The sequence below is a fragment of the Ailuropoda melanoleuca genome, chromosome 17 (assembly GCF_002007445.2).
Source record: "Ailuropoda melanoleuca isolate Jingjing chromosome 17, ASM200744v2, whole genome shotgun sequence".
NCBI lineage: Eukaryota > Metazoa > Chordata > Mammalia > Carnivora > Ursidae > Ailuropoda > Ailuropoda melanoleuca.
Window position 1 is genome coordinate 21,220,697 of NC_048234.1, and position 12,038 is coordinate 21,232,734.

The following is a 12,038-nucleotide window of genomic DNA, read 5'->3' on the forward strand; positions in this document are numbered from 1 at the left end:
ATTGTGCGCGCATCTGGCTTGCTGCTCTCCCTTCCTGCGGTTTGCCTCCTGGCTCTGTCACTAGTCAATTAGCATCCCTAGCAGAGGGTGGTGATACTCAAATCTGTCAGTTCTGCAACTTGTTGGCATCTCCGCAGAGAGCTCAGCAGGAGAGGGGGTTGCTGACTCAAGGCTAAATATGATTTTCATATCATCTGCAGAGCTCAGTCATCCGTAAGATCCTTATTACTTGCAAGGTGGCCAAATCAATCAATGGTTTATTGAGCATCCTCATTGACCTTCAGAACGACCATTAGCAACACCTCCTCTGCTAGCAGACGGATGTGAGCCAAGTGCTTTGTGACTGCCTCACTGGTTCCAGGTTTGGCCAGGTGTAGGCACGACCTTCAGATGGGACGGTGGTGCTTCCCAGCTGACCCGATACTCATCACTCTGATTTCTCTGACCTTTTGTGCCAGTCTTCCTGCGCAGCTGGGCACAGAAGCATGTCTGCTTCTTAGCTCTGTATCTAGAGCTGGAGTGAGTACACTTTTTCCATAAAGAGCCCGCCGGTAAATATTTTAGGTTCCATGGGCCATGTGGCCTTTGTCACAGCCTTTCCGTGCTGGTGTTCTAGGCAGGGAAGCAGCCGTAGGCAATATGTCAAAGAATGGGTGTGATTGTACTAAAAAAAAAAAAAAAAGTAATTTACAGATGCTGAAATTTGAATTTCATATAATTTTCATTTGTCACCAAATATTCTTGCTTTGATTTTTTTTTTAAAATGTGAAAATATAAAAAATATCCTTAGCTTGTGGGCTATACAGAAACATGCCAGAGGCCAGATTTGGCCCATGGGTCATTGTTTGCCTACCCCTGATGTACAGGCAAGGTAGTGCGGTAATTAAAATATGATTTTTTTTTCTTTTGGTGCAAAGCCTGGTGCTGTCACCAATCGGCTGTATAATTTGAGAGGGGTTCCTTCATCTCCTAAAGTTTGGAGATAATCCCAATATATGCTACAGAGGAATGGTGGTTGATTAAATGAGGTTAGTGGATGTCATGTATGTAGCCCAGTGCAGTGTAAGCATTGTCCATAATGGGCTAGTCACCGCGGGAGATCCAAAGGTAAACTAGACAGGGCTGCACTCTCTAGGGGCTGGGAGTCCAGCAGGGAGGTGGCTGCGTGCCCCAGTCACTGTCACACACATGACAGAGTGATCATAGCTGTAACAGACACAGCAGGGATGGTGTGTCATCCCCACGTTCTCAATGCTGCTTCTGAAGCTGTTGGAATGCTCTGCATGTTTGCTCAAAGAAAGAGTTGACCCACCTGGGACCACCATGGTGAGGCCAGTCCACCCACCCCTGATCCCCTGTGGCATTGCAGTCCAGCTCCCCTGTCACCTTTGCCGGCACCCCTGCTCTTCCATCTGCTCATACTCCCCCTGCAGCCACAGAGGTGGAGATTCCACTTCCATCCTTTGTCATGTTGCTCAGTTGAACTTCTGGCAGGTATCACCTTGACATTGGTGAATTTCTGTTAAATGGAAGTCATTATAATGAAATGTGCAAATTTGTAAGAAGTCATTTGCAAGCAAGGTGGGCTATATGGTAATTGATGCTTTCACGTTGTTTGCATTATTTTAACTTCCACTTAAAAACCAATCATACCCTTACCTCTTTGTAAAATTACTTGTTCTGCCCAATCTGGCCACCAACTAGAATCGTAACTGGTCTTATTACCTGGGGACCACCTCTGCTGTGTTCCTGTCCTTAGGCAATTCCTTTAACTCAGCCTTTAAAGACAAAAGATAACAAAGTGACTCGTGAATGATTAGAACCTCCATATGGTTTTAATGGTGTATAGTTTCTAAATTGTTTTCTTTTCTATAATGTATTTGTCACAGGCACTTTTGAGAGTGTAATAGTAAGTAGTGATAACTAATAGTCGATGTTACCTTCAGAAAGTATAGGTAAGTCCCTTAGCAACAGTCCTGACTTTCCAGTTTGCTTCCTGAAGTTTTCCTGAATCTACATCACTCATGAGTCCTTTTGTGTCCCGTATCCTGTCTGTTCCATGCAAGCTGACCTCTTAGACTCTCGGTTCAGGTATTTTATACCAGTTGCAAAGCTTTCTCTCCGTCTTCAACTGCAGTTACTTAAGTTCAAGCGTTTAAAGTAGTGATCTTCCCATTCTTTCTTTTTGCAGACTCTTTTCTTCTGCTATACTTAAAGATGCTTGCTGCAGCTTCCAGTTACCGTGGGGATTTCTTCTCTCATTTTTGCACTGTTACGATTTCTTTCTGCTCCATCCTCTCTTTGATCTGCCTTCTGCTGTGACAGTGGGAAGGGTTTTTGAGGTTATTCTAGAATTTTGAAGTATGAAAAGGAACTTCCAAGTTGGGTATGACACAGAAAGCTTGCCCATGCAGAGCTGCTGTGTAAAACAATTCCACACAACACTATTCTTTTCATCGTCTCTCTGAATGTTTTGTCCAGTGCACAACCTGCATGGTGATCCTCGGCTACCCTCGGCCAGTGGCTGGGACTCCCTGACGCTGTATGTACTCTGGACGATACTGCCATGCTCACAAAGCAGGAGGGGGATGAAGAGGAAGAGCAGGAGCGGAGAAGAGCAGCATTTTAGTAGAGCTGCTTTTGTGCCAGGCACTTTTCTAAGACTTTACATGTATGAACTCATTTAATTCCTAAGTAGGTGAATTTTACTTACTCACTGTAGTAGTGACTGGTGCCCACAGTGTGCCAGTCCCTGTCCTGGACAATGGTGAAAGGCCAGAAGCAGGCTTCTTTCTTTCATGCAGTCTAGGGGGCAATCTAACAAATTTTCATGGAACTGATCATGAAGTCAGCTGTGATATCCACGGCAGGACCAAAGCTCAATGCGAAGAAAATCGCTAACATTGTCATCAGACCCTCCCCACAAGCTCCATTGCAGAGGTGACAAATCCAACCTCACAGTGAACATTGCATCACCAAGTAGCCCTTGTGTTCAGCTTTGCTTTTTCTCTGTAACTTCATTACTTGGCCTCTCCCTTCAGGAAAAGCAGGCCACTTCCCCACCTGCACGTCCACTCAAAGATCAGCATGCTGTGAGCTTTGCTTCAGGCCATCAACCTCCTTCTTCCTCTCTGCCTGTTCAGATACCTTCTACCTTGGCTCACATGTTACCTCCGCTAAGCAGCCTTCCCTGATCGAAGCAATATATGGTAATCTACCTTCTGGGATCGTTGAATACAAATTACCCTGCATCATTTTGTGTGTAACAATGCATTGCTTTGTAGTAGTTCTCATGCGTGCGTGCGAAACCACATATTCCTCAGGGTGGGAACCTCAGTTCTAATTTTTGTTTTTCAGCCCCCTCTCTAGCCCCTCATCCTGTGCCGCGCCCACCACAGGTGATCAGTGAATGTTTTAAGATTTTGTTTATTTATTTGTCAGAGAGAGAGAGAGCACAAACAAGGGGAGTGGCAGGCAGAGGCAGAGGGAGAAGCAGGCTCCCCACCGAGCAGGGAGCCAGATGCAGGACTCGATCCCAGGACCCTGGGATGACCTGAGCCGAAGGCAGATGTTTCACCGACTGAGCCGCCCAGGTGTCCCAGTGAATGTTTTCTGATGAGGAGCTGCCTCGACACCAGAGCTCAGGTCGTTCCGAGGCACACACTCTTCCAAGAAAAACTGGCTTTCATGGCTTCCTTCCATTGCACTGGTGTGATTTCAGTGCTAGACCTTCAGTAAAAAAACCCAAAAAGGGCCATCCTACCCTCAAGTTATTATGAAAGAAAAGGATCCCCAATGAAGAGGGGCCCTTGGGGCCACTTGGATAAAATTCACACCTGTGTCCACTCATTTCCCTTTTGCAAAATAAAATAATCTCCAACCTGATCTAACACTGAGTGCTTACTAATTACATATATATGTATATAGACAAATATACAAGTATATATACATATGCAAGTAAATATAAACATATATTTTCATGTAACATAAATCTGCACATGCACATATGTAAGTAAACATAAATATATGGACATTCAACAATAACCCCAGGGGATAGGTATGATTATCATTCTCCTTTTACAAAGGACAGAATGGAGGCGCATCTTGAAGTCATCTGTCCATGGTCACACAACTAGCAAATAGAAGAGCCAGGACTGGATGCCAGACAGGTTAGTTTGAATCTGAGCCGCTGGCATCTGCAATGCAGATGTCTACACTGTACTTCTTGGTGTTTGAGTTGTGTGTGTGTGTGTACCTGTGTGTAGACCAGACAGGAAAAGAAGTGCAGTATTTTATAAACTTGATGTTCTTTTTTCTTTGTTTCCTTTGTTTTTCATTATTTTGGGTTCTTTTCCCAGCTTTATTGACATATAATTGACATATAACCCTGTAAGTTTAAGGCATACGGTGTATTGATTTGATACACTTACATATCGCAAAATGATTCCCTTAAGCAGGGTTAACAAACACCTCCATCACCTCAAATACCAGTTGTTTGTTATGGTGAGAACAATCAAGGTCTACTCTCTTCGCAGTTTCAAGTGCGTAGTACTGTGCTGTTAACTGGAATCTCCGTGCTATACATCAGATCCCTAGCACTTAATCATCCTATGACCAGAAGTTTGTATCTTTCATCAATATCTCTCCATTTCCTGCACCCCCAACCCCTGACAACCATCATTCTACTCTCTGTTTCTATGAGTTTAGTGTTTTTAGATTCCACGTCTAAATGATACCATCTATTATTTGTCTTTCTCTGTCTGGCTTATTTCACATAGCATAATGCCCTCAAGTTCTATGCTTGTTGTTGCAAATGGCAGGATTTCCTCTTTCTCATGGCTGAGTAATATCCCATTGAACATATATAGCACATTTTTTTTATTCATTCATCTGTAGACAGACACTTAGGTTGTTTCCATGTCTTGGCTACTGTGAATAATGCTGCAGTGACCATAGGAGTGCAGATAACTGTTCAAGATAGTGATTTAACTTCCTTTGGATATATACCCAGAAATGGGCTTGCTGGATCATATTTTAAATTTTAATCTATTTTTAATTTTTTAAGAAGCTTCCATACTGTTTTCCATAGTGGCTGCACCAATTTACATTCCCACCAAGAGTGCACATCCTCACCAACACTTCTTATCTCTTATCTTTTTCCTAATAGGCATTCTAAGAGGTGTAAGGTGATATCTCATTATGGTTTTGATTTACATTTTCCTGATTAGTGGTGTCAAGCATCTTTTCATGTACCCGTTGACCATTTATATACCTTCTTTGGAAAAATGTCTATTTAGGTCCTCTGCTCATTTTTTTTTCATTGGATTGTTTGGGTTTTTGCTATTGAATTGTGTGAGGTTTGTTTGGTTGGTTTTTTTTTTTTTTTTTACATATTTTGGTTATTAATCCCTTATAAGATATGTGATTTGCAAGTATTTTCTTCCATTCTGTAGGCTGCCTTTTCATCTTGTTGATGGTCTCTTTTTCTGTGCAGAAGATTTTTAATGTAGTCCCACTTGCTTATTTTTACTTTTGTTGCCTTTGTTTTTGATGTCATAGCCAAAAAAAATCATTGCTAAGACCATTATCAAGGAAATTTTCTGTTTTCTTTCAGGTTTTTAATGGTTTCAGTTCTTATAAGCATAAGCCACTTTGGATTAATTTTTGTGAGTGAGGTAAGATAGAGGCCCAATGGCATTCTTTTACATGTGGTTTTTCAATTGCCCCATCATCATTTACTGAAAAGATTATCCTTTACCCATTGAGTGTTCTTGGCTCCCCTGTCACATATTAGTTCATGATATATGGGAGGGTCTGTTGTGGCTCTCAATTCTATTCCATTGGTCTATGTGTCTATTTTTATGACAGTACCGTACGGTTTTGCTTACTGTAGTTTTGTAGTATATATGAAATCAGGAATTGTGATGCCTCCAGCTTTGTTCCTCCTCAGGCTTGCTTTGGCTACTCTGGGGTCTTTTATGGTTCCATACAAATTTTAGGGTCGTTCTATTTCTGTGAAAATGCCATTGGAATTTTTATATATTTTTTTGCTGTTGGAATTTGATAGAGATTGCACTGAATCTGTAGATGACTTTGGGTAGTATGCACATTTTAACAGTATTGGTTTTGAAGCCTGAACATGGGATATATTCCCATTTATTTTTGTTTTTCAGTTTCTTTCATCAAAGTCTTTTAATTTTTAGCATACATATCTTTTCCCTTCTTGGTTTACATTTATTCCAAAGTATTTTATTGTTTCTGATGTTAATATAAATGTGTTTTTCCCTCTTTCTTTTTTACATATTTCATTGTTCTTATGTAAAAATGCATCTGATTTCTGTAGATTAATTTTGTATCCTGCAACTGTACTGAATTTGTTCATTAGTTCTAAGAGTGTTTTGGTAAAGTCTTTGGGATTTTTCTCTATGTGAGGTCATATCATCTGCAAACAAAGAGGTTTACTTTTTCCTTTCTGATTTGGATGTCCTTCTCCCCCCCGCCCCCGTAATTGCTTTGGCTAGGATATACAGTACCGTGTCGAATAGGAGTGGTAAGAGTGGACACCCTCATCTTCTTACTGATCTTAGAGTAAAACTTTGAAACTTTCACCATTAACTATGATGTAATCTCTGAGCTTGTTATATATAGTCTTTATTAAGTTGAAATACAGTCCTTCTAGACTTGATTTGTTGAGAGCTTTCATCATGAAAGGATGTTGTATTTTTGTTAAATGCTTTTTCTAAATCTGTTGTGATGACCATATGACTTTTTTCTTTCATTCTGTTCATGTGCTGTATGACGTTTATTGATTTGCATATGTCAAGCTATCTGAGTCCCAGCGATGTATCATCATAATGTGTTGTTAAATTTGGTTTTGGTAATATTGTGTTGAAGATTTTTACATCTGTGTTTATCAAAGATAACAGACTATAGTTTTCTTGTAGTGTCCTTATCTGGCCTTGGTGTCAGGATAAGGCTAAACTTGTGGAATGAGTTTGGGTTTTTTTCCTCTTCTTTAACATTTTGGAAGAGTTTGGGGAGGGATTAGTGTTAATTCTTTAAATGTTTGGTAGCATTCACTAGAGGAACCATCTGGTCCTGGGTTTTTCTTTTTGGGGAAGATTTTTTAATACTAATTCAGTCTCCTTAGTCATTATTGGTCTTTTCAGATTTTCTAATTTTTCATGATTCAGTTTTGGTAGTTTGTATGTTTCTCGGAATTTCTTCTAGGCTATCCATTTTGTTGGCATATAAAATCACTAATAGTAGTATCTTAATGATCTTTTGTTTTTCTGTGGTATTGGTTGTAATGTCTCCTTTTTCATTTTTTTTTAAGTTTCAAGTTTTTATTTAAACTCTAGTTAGTTAACATATAGTGTAATATTAGTTTCAGGAGTAGAATTTAGTGATTCATCACTTACATATAACATATAACAGTGCTCATCACAAGTGCTGTCCTTAATACCTATCACCCATTTGGCCCATCTCCCTCCATCAACCCTCAGTTTGTTCTCTATCGTTAAGAGTCTGTTTTATGGTTTGCTTCTATCTCTTTTTCCTGCCTACGTTCATCTCTTTCATTTCTTAAATTCCAATATGAGTGAAATCACATGGTTTTTCTTTCTCTGACTTATTTTGCATAGCATAATACACTCTAGCTCCATCCACATCATTGCAAATGGCAACATTTCATTCTTTTTTATGGTTAATATTCCATTGTGTGTGTGTGTGTGTGTGTGTGTGTGTGTGTGTGTGTGTGTATACCACCTCTTCTTTATCCATTCATCAGTCGATGGACATTTGGGCACTTTGCATAATTTGGCTATTGTTCATAATGCTGCTGTAAACATCGGGGTACATGTATCCCTTTGAATCGGTATTTTTGTATCCTTTGGGTAAATACTTAATAGTGCAACTGCTGGATCTTAGGGTAGTTCTTTTTTAACTTTTGAGGAACCTCCATACTGTTTTCCAGAGTGGCTGCACCAGGTTGCATTCTCACCAACAGTGTAAGACAGTTCCCCTTTTTCTACATCCTTGCCAACATCTGTTGCTTCCTTTGTTGTTCAATTTAGCCATTCTGAGAGGCGTGAAGTAGTATCTCACTGTGGTTTTGATTTGCGTTTCCCTGATGATGAGTGATGTTGAGCATCTTTTCATGTGTCTGTTAGCCATCTGTTTGTCTTCTTTGGGAAAATGTCTGTTCATGTCTCCTGCCCATTTCTTAACTGGATTATTTGTTTTTTGGGTGTTGAGTTTGATAAGCTCTTTATAGATTTTGGATGCTAACCCTTTTTTGATATGTCATTTGCAAATATCTCCCATTCTGAAGGTTGCCTTTTAGTTTTGTTGTTTCCTTCCTCCTCTTTGGTTTCTGATTATACTTATTTGGGTCATATTTTTTTAAAGCTAATCTAGCTAAGGTTTTGCCGATTTTGTTTGTTTTTTGTTGTTGTTTTTAAAAACCCAGTTCCTAGTTTCATTGATGTATTCTTTTTTCCTTGTCTCTATTTCACTTATATCTGCTCAGATCTTTGTTATTTTTTGTTGTTGTTGTTGATCTAACTTTGGACTTATTTTGGTCTTCCTTGAGATAAAAAGTTAGATTGTTTATTTGAGTTCTTTCTTTTTTCTTTATGTTGTTTAACATGAGAATTTCCCTCTTAGATCGAACTTTGCATCAGAAACCAGGGATGTACTGTATGGTGACTGACATAATATAATAAAAAAAATTAAAAAAAAAGAACTGCTTTTGCTACATCCCATGCGTTTTGGTATGTTTTATTTCCATTTTCATTTGTCTCAATATATTTTATTTCTTCTCTGACCTATTGGTTCAAGAGGGTGTTGTTTGATTTCCGTGTATTTGTGAATTTTCCAGCTTTCCTCCGTTAACTGGTTTCTAGTTTCCTACTGTTATGGTCAGAAAAGATACTGATGTGATTTCAGACTTCTTAAATATGCCAAAACTTGTTTTATGACATATTGTATGATCTGTCCTGGAGAATATTCCATTGGTATCTGAGAAGCATGTATATTCTGCTGCTATTGGATAAGATATTCTATAGATGTCTATTATGTCCATTTGATCTGAAGCATAGTTTAAGTCCAAAGTTTCCTTATTGATTGCCTGGGTGGGTATTGAAGTAGGGAATTAAAGTCCCCTACCATCATTGTATTTTTTGTCTATTTCTCCCCTCAGATCTGCTAGTATTTGCTTAATATATATAGGTGCTCCAATGTTGGGTGCATATATATTTATGATTATTATATCTTCTTGATGAATTGACCTCTTTATCATTATATAATGACATTCTTTGTCTGTTTTTACAGTTTTGGGCTTAAAGTCTACTTTTTCTGTTATAACTATAGATACCCTGCTCTCTTGATTTCCACTTGCATGGAATATCTTTTTATGTCCTTCCCTCTGAGCCTGTGTGTGTCCTTAAAGCTGAAGTGAGTCTCTTGAAATCAGCATGTATTTGGGTCTTGTATTTGTATGTGTGTGTGTATGTGTGTACATGCACATGCTTATCCATCCAGCCATTCTCTGCCTTTTAATTGAAAATTAATTAGAAATTTGTTTATGAAACTAATATTGCATTATATGTTAACTAACTAGAATTCAAATAAAAACTTGAAACTTAAAAAAAGAAATTAATCCCTTTACATGTAGTGTAATTATTGATGGAGTACTTATTGATAAGTAAGGACTTACTAATGCCATCTTACTAAGTTTTTTCTGACTGTTTTATAGTTCCCTTGTTCCTTTCTTCCTCTCTTGATGTCTTCCTTCTTAAATTGATGATTTTTTGTAGTGGTATATTTTGATTCCCTTCTGTTTATATTTTATGAATCTACTGCAAGTTTTGGCTTTATGATTACCATGAGGCTTACTTAAAACATTGTATCAAGATAATGGTCTCTTTTACATTAACAACTTCAGTAGCACAAAAACTGTACCCTGTAACCTCCCCTTCCACATGTTTTGATTTTGATGTCTCAATTTACCGATTTTTATATTGTGTATTCATAACAAATTATTATAGCTGTAGTTATTTTTAATACTCTTATCCTTTAACACTTAAACTAGAATTAAGTTGTTAACATACCACCGTATTACAGAAACACAGTATTTCTGAATTAGTGTGTTGTATATTTTCATGTTTTCATGAACTACTTAGTGTCTTTTTAGTTCATCTTAAATACTTTCAACATTTCTTAAAAGGCAGGTCTAGTAATGGTGATGAGCTTCCTCAGCTTTTCTCTGTCTGGAACAGTATTTCTCTCTTTATTTTCGTGATTTTTTTCTTTCAGCACCTTAAATATATCATTCCACTCTCTCCTGGCTTGTAAGTTTGCTGCTAAGAGAGCCACTGATACTCTAATTGGGGCTCCCTTGCAAGTTACAAGCTTCTTTTTTCTTCCTGTTTTTAAAATTCTCTATCTTTGATTTTTGGCAGTTTTATTATGATTTGGGGAGAGATTTTTTTCTTTTTCTTTTTCTTTTTTTTTAGAGAGAGAGAGTGTGTGTGTGTGTGTTGTGTGTGTGTGCGTGTGCGTGCGCACACATGAGTGGAGGTTCGGGTAGGAGGGAGAGGGAAAGAAAGAGAACCTTAAGTAGGTTCCACACCCAGCACAGTGCCTGATGCAGGGCTCAATTTCATGACCCTACGATCATGACCTGAGCCAAAATCAAGACTGAGCTGCTTAATCAACTGAGCCATCTGGGCACCCCTGGGGAGGATTTTTTTCAGGTTGAGTTTGTTTGGTACCTTTGGACATCATAGGTACCAATCTTTCTTGAGATTTGGGAAATTACCACCATTTTTCCTTTAAAGAAGCTTCTGCCCCCCATCCCTCTCTTTTCCTTCTGGACCTTCAACAATGTGCACATTTTTTCTTTTTATGGTATCCCATAGATCACATATGCTTTGTTTACTCTTTGTTTTTTAAATAATCAAATATATAAATTTATGTAACTGTCCTCTAGTCTGTATATTCTCTTGTTCTCTTGTTTTCTTCTAACTCACAGATTCTTTCTTCAGCTTGATCCAGTTTGTTGTTGATATTCTCCATTACATTTTTTTTCCACTCATTGTATTCTTTAGCTCCATTTCTATTTGATTCTTTTTTGATTTCCATCTCTTTGTAAAACTTCTCATTTTGTTCATGTATTATTTTCCTGATTTCATTGAATTGTCTTTCTGTGTTTTTTATTGGCTCACAAAGTTTCCTTAAAACAGCTATTTTGAATTATTTACTGGGTAAATCACAGTCTTTATAATTGGTTACCAGAAGATTATTGTGATCTTTTGGTGATGTTACATTGCCTTGGTTTTTCATGTTCCTTGAAATGTGCATAGCTGTCTTCACATTTGAAATAGTATTATCTTTTCCAGTCTTTATTAACTGGAAGAGAAATCCCTTCCATCAGCCTGGCTAAGGATTCCAAGACTGCTGTCTCAGACCTGTGGATACACCTGCTTCATATTTCTTGCTCCCCTATGTGGCAGAGTTCTTAAGCCTTAATGCAGTCTCTCAGTCTTGCAGTGTCCCAGACCAAATGCTGACAGTTTCCCTTTGTTTCCCCAAAGATGATGCTCAAGCTTAAGTTGGTGGTCTCTCCCTGGCCCACAATTTTAGGCTTTCTATACATGTTCACTAGCAGTCTTCCAAAGCTTGCTATCACTGCCACCATCAGGAGATCACACAGAGAGCTGGCCATAGAGGGGAGGTGTGTATGAGTGAGGTGTGCAGAGCGCTGGGGATGCTTGTGGGCCAGCTGGGCAGATCTGTGGCCAAGGTGTCTCCAGCAGCTTGTTAGTGAGCTTTTTGATGGAGTCCACAACACAGCAGGATTCTTGTCCCTTAAATGCCCTCTGTGAGTCTTATCTGCTACTTTCCCAGGCTCTTCCCATCCCCAGTCACTCTTCTCTGATTCAGTACTCTGGATGGGGTGGAAAAGAAATGAGCATCTTTGGCAGCATTCATGGGCAAGAAGATCTCTCTCTAAGCTGTGTTTCCTTGGAAGAGGG